The sequence below is a fragment of the Mycteria americana genome, chromosome 2, assembly GCF_035582795.1.
Source record: "Mycteria americana isolate JAX WOST 10 ecotype Jacksonville Zoo and Gardens chromosome 2, USCA_MyAme_1.0, whole genome shotgun sequence".
In the NCBI taxonomy this organism is placed as follows: domain Eukaryota; kingdom Metazoa; phylum Chordata; class Aves; order Ciconiiformes; family Ciconiidae; genus Mycteria; species Mycteria americana.
In genome coordinates, this window is record NC_134366.1 from 107912020 (window position 1) to 107924941 (window position 12922).

General features: G+C 44.1%; 1 long non-coding RNA gene across 1 annotated transcript; it reads left to right on the forward strand.

Annotated features, from left to right (window-relative positions):
* Nucleotides 1-4859: 4859 nt before the first annotated feature.
* LOC142406732 (uncharacterized) lies at nucleotides 4860-12852 on the forward strand. The gene is made up of 3 exons (XR_012774681.1): nucleotides 4860-4990; nucleotides 10907-11055; nucleotides 12645-12852. It is a non-coding gene; the product is annotated as an uncharacterized LOC142406732 (long non-coding RNA).
* Nucleotides 12853-12922: the final 70 nt, after the last annotated feature.

The window sequence follows — 12922 nt, forward strand, 5'->3', positions numbered from 1 at the left end:
ACAACTCACTTGGACAGTGCAGGCATCAGGAGCATGGGTGGCCAGCTAGCACCGACCCCACAGTGCCCCATCACTGACTTTCTGCCTCTGCTCACCCTGCTCCCTCTCTACAGCCCCCGATTAGAGACCACCTAGAAAGGACAAATGAAGCTGTTTCCTAAAGGAGCCTCTGGCATATGAAGCAGCATAATATGGGAACGGGTGCCAGGCTGTGATGTGGATGAGCAAAAAGGCAGTGCCGGGCAGGAACACCCTTAGCTCAGCTCCAGTCCCGCTGTGGAGAGCTCCTTGAGATACTTGGAGCGGCCCAAAGCTGCCTCTTCCCAAAGAGCAGCAGCCCATAAGATGAGGATAGGGCACAGTGGACTTCTGCTGTGGAGGACAGAGATGTAGAGCAATTGTTTTTTCATGCTCTGGATGGCCTTATGAATTTTAAACTGGCAGAATAGCACTCGCCAATTGTGCATGCTTGTGTGTGCGTGCATGGTGAGGAACGGGAGGGTAGATCTGGGCACATTTTTGTATTTTCATTGCATTTAAAATGTTGACTACCATAAACTGCAATTTGATGTCTGGTTTGAGTGCCTGGACTACCAGGTTCCTTGTGGAGTGGCTGGGGGACAGATGGGTTGCATATGGCTAGTGGTACAAAGAAGGAAAGCTCTCCACGACTCAACAGCTTCTTGCCTGTCCCACCATAGAGTTTAAATTATTCATCCTGGTGAGGGGAGGCAGTACTGTCTCTTGTGTTCCCTCAGGAAATAGTTTGGCTGTAGGTATTTCATGGACATAACTTTGTACATGACTAAGTACAAAGTATAGGTGTTACCAAGTGTGCAAACAAGTGTGCAAATACTATATATAAAAACATATATATATAAAATATATATTATATATATTACTGGTCTAATAGTAAAAGTTCAAATTAAGGAAAAGGGAGAATTTGAGATAACATCTTGACCACAATGAAGTCAAAGTTACTGGAGTAGACTGCCTTTCTCAGGGTTGTTGCAAGAAGACAGCAACCCAACTTTTAGATCTAAAGGCACTTTGCTCCCTCAGGAAGGGAAGAATTGAGACAGGTGAGTCTTGCCAGCACAATACCTGGTAGCGGTTTAATCACTTAGGTGCTGATAGAAATAAGGTTTCGGAACCCTGTAGCTTAGAAGATACGAAGCAGGCAGAAATTTTGACAGAACCTGTCCTCATGGAGTTTGATTGTTCACCTTTGCAAAGTGCCATGTCACCTCTGTATCAGCTGGCATTTGTAACAGCCACATCCCATTCAAGCACTTCAAGTCCCTCTTCTGCTAAGTCATCTGGCAAGTTTAATATTTTCACCTCCCTCTGCTGTCATCCTTGGCCTTTCATTCTCTGTGTCCTCCTTTGCCTCCTCCTTGCCTTAGAGACACCTTTGAGAAATCCTGCAGTTTGTCCCAGAGGCCCCCTTTTCCCACAGACAAGCCAGAAGTTTGGTCTTCCTTTAACTCAGCAGGTCAGTATGTTTCAGAAACAGGCACAAAGCTGTGTTTGTCAGTACAGGGCTCCATGGAGAAGACGCAGCCAAAGTGTTGCTTCATTGTGCCTTTGCCATCTTCTTCACTGTGATTTATGGGAGACTTGAGATAGTGCTTGATAACTTTACTATCAAAAAATGGTCTGCCAAGATACATACTGAAAATTCACAATCTTTTTCTGACGTGATTTCTTCTGTGATCAAAATCCAATACGTACATTGTAGGAGACAAATCCTCAGCTATGCAGTGCTCTCCTCTCAAATGTTTCTGTGATAGGGTTCATGGTGGGTTGGGATGGCCTATGAAAGCCAAGTACGCAGCACCACGAGAGAAGCGCTGGCCAGGTTAGAAAGCTAACGCAGGGGAGATGCAGTGCTACAGGAATTGAGTTGATTGATTCCAGGGAGTGTAAAGGGGAATAAGGTGGGGGTTTCCTTTAGATATTAAATACTTCTAGATTTTGTGGATAACTATAAAACACATTTAATACATTCAATTAAGGAATTACCTTATTTCCTTGGTAGACACATTAGATATTTGAGCAAAAATTTGGCAATCCTTTTGTAAAGACAGGATAAGTAGCATTAGCAGGTCTCATTGTTGAATATCTTGAAATTGTTATATCAAAACCAATGAAGCTTTAGAGTTTTGGTGTGACAGGTCAGCTGAACTGGATGGCACTAGACCTTTACACTTGTTTCTCCAGCTCTGGCCAATCTGGCCTTGTCCCTTGCTTTCCCCATATACTCCCACCTTGAGCTGGGGTGGATTGCTATCCCTTCTCTAAGCTCACAAGAGGCATATTTTTTACCCCAAAAAAATGAAGACGAGGAAAAACCAAACTGAGATGACATATGTAGCAGGCTGGGCAAGGGCTCGCATTCAGTCATTTTCACCAGTGTGCTAATCCTGATATTCCAGTAAAAAACAGAGTCCCTGAGGTGAAAGAGGAAACATCTAGTCTTTCCCTTAGGGAATCCTAAGGGATTTTTTCTGCCTCTTTGGAGCTTTGAAATCAGCATACTAACCTCAGGCACAGAGTGGTTTTTACCATCTTCTCTGAAGCATTGCTGACAGGGAAAGCGTTCTCAGGGGAAGGAGGCTGGCTGGTGGTGGAGCGAGAGGATGGGGTGCCATCTCCATTTCTGCAAAGTCTTGTCAGGCTTCAGCTATCTGCTGCACTCTTTCAGGAAGAGTCATCAATCTTGTTTCCTTGGCACTTGTCGTCTGTCATCAACCTCTCTACTGTTGGCCATGCTAAATGTGTGGGTCTGAATGAGTGTACCATGCCAACAATCCTGTCCAATTTCAGAGCTGGGAGACATGACAGGAGCCTTGCCAAGAGTGGTGTTTGCCTCAAGTGCTGTTGTTGGCCACTTTCAAATCCTTGATCTTTATTCCATGCTGTAATGTCACATCTGCAGCCCTACACAAGCATTACAGTGGCAATACCACCAAGAGTATCAGCTTCTGCCTTGATACAGGACTGTCTGCATCATCACTTTACCCCAGGGGTAGGCACCAGTTGGAGCATGATGACCAGGACTAGATGAAAAATGTCAGATGTATTTGCCAGGGTGTGCCTGTTGAGTCCTAGAGCGTGCAAGTGCAGCAAGACAAAAACTTGGCTGTACCAGAACATTAAGGTGGATCAGTAGCATCTGCTCACTTTCACCCCAGAGGCAGTAGCATCCTTCACATTGCTCTCCCCTGTCTCATTCCTCCCATGAAGCACAGCAGCAACAGGCACTGCCATGCCCTGAAGCAAGAGGCATCTGCAGAACAGCAGCCCTTTACAAACTCGCTAGCCAGAACTTGAGGACCCTACTGCAATTGCCCCTATGGATGGGGCAGATTTGCGTATCCCTCTGAGGCAAGAGATCACCTTGGGCAGCAGTTGGACTCCAGTCCTGGATACTTAGACAGGGGCATAATCAGACAAGAGGTTGTAGCTGGCTCCCTCTGTCTTTTATAGGAGTTGGAGAACTACATCAGGACTATTGCCAGAGTCACTGCGGTGTGAGAAGCTCATCTACCATTCACTAAGACTCTGCTAGTTAAAGTTTTCTTGCACTGTCTTTCCTCAGGAGTTCTCTTTAGATCTCCTCTATGCGTCACATTTTGCAACTGGAGAGTCTTTGCTTGCTTTTGAGTGCCCAGATGTGCAGATAAATTTTCCTGGTTTGAGGGTGAGGAGATCAAGGCATCTTTCTTAAGCATTTTGGTATGTATGCCTGGAAATTGAATCCAGTCCCTTTTACAGTTAATCATTGCCTGGCAAAAAGGTTCATATAAAAAGTTGGTTGGTGATGCAGAACTTAACATTGTGGTCACAGATTTATATCAATGGTGAGAAGCATGCAATAACGCTATTTTTGCAAACTATATTGTTAGTTTTGAACTTTCAGAACTTTTGCTTATGTTGTTCTTTGCCTGCACTTTCGAGAGGCACATCCTGTAGGTTTAAGAACAGAAAGCCACATGCAGGCTCTGGTTTTGTTTTAGGCTCTTAGTGCAAGAAGCTAGTATTAGGAGAAGATCACACTAAGTGCTTACGATATTGTCACAGTGACTTGTGCTTTTGCCGTATTCTAAGCAATTGAACCACGATTCTGACTGGGTAAAATGATATGGTGCATCCCATCTCCCTCTTCCTCTCCCACTCCAGCATGATCTGCTAATGTTATTCACATTCTTGTAACTTTTGAGGACAGATATAGTTAGTGAGGGATAGTGAACAATGTAGTTTTTAATCTTTTTCTAGTCTTTGTCTTATAAGGCTATTCTGTGCAACTCAGGGGAAATATGCTTCTAGAAAATTCAATATAAGTCATTTGAGCAATCTCATTTGAGATTCCTATTTTTTGACCAACACTTTTAGAATGACAAACAGATTTTCACAGTTCACCAATAAAGTATGGTACCAGAGTGATCTTTCATCTCTGACAGCTCAGAAGTGCTGATATATATCAACACAGAGGGAATATATATATATATATTGGAGAGAACTCCAATCTGCTAAGCAACTTCTTACCGGCTATTGAAAGGAGAAAGTGGCACCCCTTGTACCCATCTACCAGTTGTTCCCCAACAGGTACTCCAGCTAGGAAAGGGAGATACTGCTCATCTCCTTTTCCTCCAGTATTAATTGACCAGGGAAAGGAAACCAGCCATGCTCTCCTCTCTTTGCATTGCTTTTTCTGGGAAACTGTGATCTGTGGTGGGGAGAGGGATGTAGCAGGCACGTAACTATCGAAGCCTCAAAGAGGGAAGTAAGAATACTCTACAGTTCTGAAAAGAGCAATTCATGATTGTGTCACTTCATGTATCATGCTTGTTTTGTTCAGCTGTGAATGTCAGCGAAGAGATGGCTTCATTTCACACTTGAACCTCCCCTGCTGCAGATGGAAGTGTGCAACCGCCTTCTAAACTCCTGGTCCACAACATGCATCACTTACTTCTGCCTGCAGATGGTACGTACTGTTCTTACAATTCACCGTCTTTCTTCTTTCCTGGGTAGCCAAGGAAGAGAAGGATTAAAACAGTGAAAGCTTGGAGAAGAGTAAGGGAGAATGGGTGGAAAGAAAGTGATTAAAGCTGTTTAGAAGACCAGTGATAAGAGCTGTTTTCTTTAAGGCCATTCTTTATCACTATATCTGCTGTGGATGGGCCCAATCACTCTATACAGGTGAGTTGCAGGGTCTGGTGAGATTGTCCTCTCTAGGTCAAAACCCTGCACTGAGACATTACCAGTAGTATGTAGACCACAGACAGACAACAGACGGATGTTGAACTGAAGAATAAAGAGTTCCCAGTGAGATTCCAGAAATTCCTTTGGTATCCTGTTCAAGTGTTTCAATATCCTATTAAAAACTTTCCCATTATTATTTTCTGCAACGTAAGTCCATTTATTCTTGTCCTTTTCCCAGCAGAGGTTAGTAGTAAGTAATCACCATTCCATTCTAATATGTATGATTTAATAAGTTCTTTCTAGAAAAGAGAGGAAAACAGAAAAAAGCCTGTCTCCTGTCTTTTGCCAGACATCATTATTTCTAAAACTCTGATCACTCTTGTTGCCCTACTTGGATTCACTTTTGGGGGTCTTTTTTACTTGAAGTATTGTGTTTAAAACTAGACACTGCTTCAGTTCGCTAGTAGCCTCTTATCCGAAACCAGCACTCTCATGTGGCAAGATGGGCTGGATGACGTTTGTCCAGCATGGCTCAGTTCTTCAGTGGAAAGCAGATAAAACAGGAGCAACAAAGCAGTTTAATTATGTTTCCCTGGAAGTAACATGGGCTGGGGAACATGAGGATTCTAAAAATCTAATCAATACAGAAATTAATTGCTCAGACCTATCTTTAATAAAGGGGTGTGGATACTTTGCAGCCTTTCAAAACATCCAGTTCTGCTACACTCAGATCTTTGGAGAGAAGGCAAAGTACATGTTTGTCCCAAACCAGAGCTCAACTCTGTATGTCATTTCTCTCCCTTCAAAGGTTATAGGATTTTTTCAGAATGACCTAACCATGAATTTTTCCATAAGAACTCTGCAGAGTAAGATATAGCACCCTCTTTTAAATTAGACAGCCACAATCTGCTCATTGCTCTGTGTTAATTCCTGTTCATTCATTATGTTAGGGGCTAGTACACCAAGGAGTGACAAGATTAATTAAAACAGCCTGGCAAAGCTGTCTAGGGTAGTGGAGCTGCAGTAGAATATCCTGAGCCATATTTCAATGAAGAGCTCTGCAGATTGTGTCAGTGGCAGTCATCATAGTCAGGAAATTTTCTTGCCTTAGCAATGCCAGCCTTGTGCAATACCACTCCCCATAGCTTTAAGGATGACGAGTCTCAGCAGGAAGAAAAAATGAAGCAATGGTGATTTCTGGTGGTGTTCTGCAGGAATTTGGAAGCTTTCCACCTCCAAGACTTCATTTCCCAGTATGGAGAAGGACTGTGGCTGGAACTGGCACTTCTTGCTGCTGCCACTGGTAGTCTTACCTTCACTAATGATGTTTGGGAGTGGGGAAGGAGGAGAGGGACACATTCACTGTGCATTGCAAAAGACGGGCCTGTAAGACTTCTACTGTTTCCTCATCCCCTGTTTTTAAAATGGAGCTACACCATGAGATCTGGGCAGATTGCAGACACACATTAACCAGCTATGGAAACCTGCAGACTTCTGCCAGCATCTCTAAGTGTGTCTTGCTCCTCAGCTAACCTCTATGTTCTTCAGTTTTGGTGGTTTTCCTCTACAGCACCTGCAGTCTTTCTTAACCTCTTCACAAATGCTTGTGTCATGTAGAAACTGAAGTCTTGCGTAGAAAAGAGCTCTTTCCCCTTCCAGTAGCCAGCTTCTTTCTTGTGATCATCTCCGGAGTAAGGACAGATGGCTCTGATCTTTGCCTAGGAAAAGGAGTGGACTGTTCCTCTGCCAGTCCCAGTGTAGGCCTCCTCCCACTGCAGTGAGACAAAAAAATGAGGAATCATGTCAAGCGGCCCCTTCTCGCATGCCAACTGGAACACTATCATTTCTGAGTCACCGCTGGGGCTTTGAGTACTCTCTTCACATGCCTCTTATCCACTAGTCCTACCCTGACAGACAGTGTGGGAAGAATGTAAGTGGTCTCATTCCAGAAGTCATCCCCCGCTGTCCTCACAGCCAAAGGAGAGGGTTTGAGGCACGACTGTGTTGCTGTTCATCTCTACTGAGCCTCCTTAGTCCAAGGCTTCAGGCTTGTCTCACTGGGGCAGAAAGTTTTCCTGCTATGCAGGAAGAACAAGGCATCTGCCACAAGCTGCTTGCCAGCAAAACTTTTATGCACCAAAGATTCCTTTGTTTACAGGGTTTTGGGACGGCCCAAATGTAACCCGTCTTTTCAGATTGTTAAAATATTCAGTAATACTTAGCAGCAGCAATGAAATTCCCAAGCATGTTTCTTCAGAAAAAGTACAAGTGATAGCAAAAGTATTTTTCTGCTCGTTTTGTTCTTTCCACTACTTTCTTTTACTAGCAATTGGAGGCAGTTTATTTTGTCAAAATGATTATACCCCTAAATTGGCAAAACTTTTATCTGCTTTAAGAAGGTGAAAGAGTGCAGAAATGAAACCCCAATCAACTTGGACATCTCTGTCTATAAATGCGACTTGACAAGTGGAATAACTACACCTGGCACATGATTTATTGATTACACCTTGTGATACGATGTGCTAATTTCTTAATATGCTGACTTAGAGTGGCTTACAAGTTTCACTCTTGTGTTCATTTTCTGAATCAGTTCTTTATTCTTTTCCAGTATAGCATTTGAGTTAAGGACAAATATTTTTAAAGCACAAATGGATCATCATTGACATCACATTGTTCATAGATTTTGATTGTCTCTAATGCCCATTCATACACGCTCTGTGGACATAGTGCTGAAGTTAGCGTCTCCAGCTTTTGAATTCAGTGTTTCTTTGACTATATTTAGATAATACACAGTATCTTATATTGCAAGGGAATGAAGACATATATGAAAAAGGGGGAATCTTATCAATGTATATAAATACCTGAAAGGAGGGTGCAAAGAAGACCCAGGCTCTTTTCAGTGGTGCCCAGCGACAGGACCAGAGGCAATGGGCACAACCTGAACCATAGGAGGTTCCCTCTGAACATCAGGAAAGACTTTTTTGCTGTGAGGGTGACTGAGCACTGGCACAGGTTGCCCAGAGAGGTTGTGGAGCATCCACCCCTGGAGATATTCAGAATACATCTGGACATGGTCCTGGGCAACCAGCTCTAGGTGACCCTGCTTGAGCAGGGGGGTTGGCCCAGCTGACCTCCAGAGGCCATCTTCCCACCTCAGCCCTTCTGTGATCTGTTGTGATCTATGATTCTGTGAAAAAGACACAATAAAATTTATTTTAAAATTAGAATACTCACTCTGTCTGTGTAAGTCAAATGTTTCTGTCACTACAATAAATTATTTGCAGAATCACAGTTTAAAAGTGTCTTTTTATTTCAGTTAAGTATAGCTTGCTATCCCCTTGTTTTGCTAATGAACAATTAGGTACTAATTAACTTCCTGTCAAAAGACAGAATTTCTACCCATTTTCTACCCATGCTGTCTGGATTGTCCTCAGTTACCCAGAACTATACTGCATGAGAAAGGACAAACCAATTCTCTGATGAGTCAGCCTGCTTATTTTTCTGTCCAAGTCCAAAGTCAATGAAGCCTGGCTTTCTTAGTACTCCAAAGGAATGGAGATGGAGAGACAGAGATATGTAGGGTATTCCTGTGACAAGTGCGTCAGCCTTTCCCTTAGTACATTTCTCCTGTGGTTTTTGTGGTATCCAGTATGATACACACCATTCTCATTGCTGAGTGCATTCATTTCATTTGATGCCTGATGTCTCTCTCTTGTTTATTAGTTGCACTGTTGACACACTCCATAAACCTAAAAGCAAGGAATTTATTGTGAAAACATAAGTATTACCAACAGCACAACAGTAATTCTGTATGCAGTGGTCAAAGAGTCAAATATCCCCAGCAGTTTTCTTTGCAATAGCTTTGCTGATGTATCAAAAAGGGTGGAAAAGAGAGTGGAGCCCAACGATATTCCAGAGATGAGTCCTTCACAATCCTTCCTCCAGGAATTGCCCCAAGTCCGCACTGCAAAGGAAGAGCCCTTTAGCTACAGCTGTAGACTAGATGCCTATGTGCAGCTGACAAACCTCTCAGGTGCAGAAATTGCTCTCAGGCCTCTGGGACAGACATCTTCCGCAAAAATGGTCTCAAGGAAGAAAGTCTGGAGACAGTCATTTCAGAACCGTACATCAGGGATGCCAGCGGAGCAGTGAAGCTACAGTGATATCTGGTGGAAGGGAGGAGAACTGGGGCAATCCTGTGAGGTATATTGTTTAGGTAGGGTTTGAACATCCTGACCCCAGTTTTCTTGATGGAATGGGAAGTGCCCTCATGCTTCCTGCGCAGACAGTTGGTACATTCTTTGGGTGAGGGTACCGATGCATGGCAAGAGAAGGAAGGCAGTGTAGAGCTGGTTTGGCCCTGCATCTAGTGGTCATGGCTGTAACATTTCTAGGACGGAGATGATCTATCATTAGCATTGGTGCTTTAATAAAGCATGGAGCTCAGACTCACAGATCCTGCAGGACCTCTGACTGTTCGCATGGCCTATGTTTCCCACAGCTGTGGGTCTCAGGATGGTTTATCAGCTTGGGCACGATGTCAGACTCAAACCACTTCTGGGTACTTATGAGGGCCTGCACATTGACAAGTAAGCTTCCTGGATAGCGAAGGACTTGGGAGCAGGAGGGAGATACCTAAGGAGTTCTCCTGGTGTCAGCAGGGGTCCAGTGGGACCAGCACTGATCCAGAGCTAATGGGCTCCGGCTGAACGGACCTGACTCTGCCACTGGGCATCTGCACACCATACACTCACCGCTGTGTTTCAGTGGTAGAGCGTTTTTCCGAAGCTACTAAATGTTGTGAGACAAAAGCTGACAGTGTCTCTCTCCCCATCTCTTATCTTCCTTATCTCCTCTACTGATTGCTGCGTTGCCCATAGTTCCCTTATCCTGCTATCACAGTAACCCTGAAGCAGTTCACATCCCGGAGGTGCTGCATGCTGTCTGCCTGGTTGAGCAGTGAGCTAATAAGCCTTCCTGGATTTCAGAGCAGTGGGTATCAGCATCAGATGCTCAGAAAGCATTGGGACTTCACCAAAGGTAACGAGCCCAGATAGACTCAAGCTTATAGGCGTTCATCAGGTTACTTAACTTAGCCCAGAAACAGCTTGGCTATTCTGCTGACAAGGGTAGTGCAAAATTGGTGGAAAGCAGTAACTTTACTGGCTAGCAGGAGTGCTCCAGACTTACCCAGACAGGCAGTGGTCTTCAGTTACTTGTTTACATTCTGTTTCTTCAGTAATACAATAAATATAAAGTAACTCTTCTGGAACTTGAGATAGGGATCTGTCGCATTTTTCAGTCTTGGCACAAATACTCTTTATTAAAAACAAAAATTGGAGGAGGAAGGGGAGTTGAAACCAGAAAACTTATCATAGATGGTTCTTCTGTTGGAGTGAAGGAAACTGATAATATCTGTAGATTTGACTTCATTGTAGTTTGCGCAAGTGCCCGGTTAGCAGTAGTCCACCGGTTCCTCTTTTCTGCCCATTGCAGTCTTCTGATTTTCCCCAAAGTGACTAGAAGCAGAGAACAGTTTATTATTAATTTAGTTTACTCTACTATACAACACATGGCTTACTATTTACTCTTTGAACAGTCTCACTCATGTTCAGAAAATTCCTTGGCATTTCTGTATATTACAAATACATTGGCAAATACAAAAAATATTTCTGTGTTTAACTTATGTCCTCTGCAGGTTTGGCCGTCCCATTTCTAACGAGATCCCAGTGGCCGGAGAGCGCAGAAGGGGCTCACTCGCAGCAGCCACCTGCGAGGGGAAGGCGAGCCCCTCTCAGATCTTCTCCCTCCAGCAGAAAGGCCGTGTGAGCAGCTGACTGGAGTGGGGTGCGTCTCAGTTGACACCTGTTTGCGGCTTTTGGTTTACAGCTATCCCATTAAAATAAAGGTCTGGTGGCGGTAGGGCTATATTTGTGTTTAATGATAGAGGGCCAAAAGGTGTGTACCTGTGCGGCTTTGATGCTTGAGATGAAGGAGCCCTGGGCAAGCAAGACAGGAGAGAGGGAGAAAAAAAATAAAATAAAATAAGGATGTCTTTCTTTTCTTATAGGGACCAGATGTGGATCCTGTTCACCATTCATTTCTCTGCTAAGAAAATAGACTTGTGGTACCCTTGGACCTGTAATGTCCCAGAAGAGTCAAAGAGACTGGGGAGGCAGAACAGGGAGTGGGCTGCCGGGACCGCAGTGGCTGGGGTGGGCAGCAGAGCGGTGGCTTGCAGGCAGCTGGCGGTAGGCAGCGACGGTGGCCACTGTACCGGCCAGCGCTGAGGCCGCTGCCTAGAGCAGGAGTGTTGCCAGGGCCTAAATACCAACCCCTGGAGCACCGGGATGCATCCAGGCCAGAACCATAAGCTGGGAGTGGGTGCAGCTACTATGTGGGGCAGCGTGGCTGTCTCACCAACCGTGCAGTGCTGAGAGTCAGGATAGGGTCAGGACAATTGTCAGCAGTGGATGGCTATTTCTCCTATTAGTTAAGCAGGTTTTCCAAGTTTATGTGTTGTTGTATTTTGTTCTCTTCTCTGGCCTCTCTCCTTGGGTCAGAAAATGTGTATGTCTAGAGCCCTTTTGTTTAGCTCTCAGCTTGGGAGCGGGAAAATGTTACTCATGGCTGCGCGCTCAGGGTAGAATTTAATTTCCTGGGTCTGGGGCTAGTAATTTAAACTGGTGTCATTTAGGAGTTTTTTAACAAGAGCACCTAGAAGCTGAATTGGCAGAAATGATATGACAAGGTACAGGTATGCTTTCTTTGAAAATGAGAAACAAATGTGGTTGCCACCAAGAACTGGGAACTGCAGTTATTTTGTGTGTACTTTAGTGTTATCTGCACTGATCAGCCTCCCCAGTCTTTGGTTGTCTTTGTTTTCATTTTCGCATGAACACAATGATGGTGCTTTTAGACTGAGGTATTTCAGGCACTATGTCTTACGCAATTTGCTCTTAAACAGCTGAGACATGGGTGCCTATCTGTGTATGACAAGGATTAGTTTATTGCTTATTTAATAGGGATCTTGAAAACTTGTTTATAACTGTTTACATACAATTTTTTCAACAATTCGGATTGCCTAAGGCTACAGCATGTTCCCCGTGCTGATGTGTAGTGTGTAACCCCCCTGTGGCCTCAGGCAAATGGAGTGGTTAAAAGATTTATGCACTGCATGGATAAACAAAATCTGGGAGAATTTCCCTGAGGCTTTGCCTGCATTGGCAAAATGGTGTGATTTTAAAACACGATAGTTAGTACCTGGCATTTCTCATATATGCTGGCTTGATGAGAAAAAACCTGTATGAGAGAACCAGGGTTTTTAAAGAAACCCCACTTCGGTATAGCATATGTTCACAGCTTGCTCTGTCTAACTAACTTTTTATAAGACAGCAACTACTATCACTGAAATACAACCCTTTTTCCTCGTGTAGACGTAACCTGAGAAAATAAATGCCTCGAAGACTTTCAAGAATTTCCATGACCCGTCGATGCAAAGGACATGCCAGACTGAGATGGAGATTTGGGGAATTTCTCTTTCTGGTGGAGGAAACAGAGAGGAGGCTGCCAAAATCTCCTGCGGGTTTGGATCCTGCCCTGACCCTTATCGAGGATTTCCTGGAGCCTGATAGCAATGGGAAAACTTCCACAGGCTGAAAAATGTGAGGATTTCACCTGCAATGTGTTTCCTTTGTTCTGGTTTTGTGTTGAA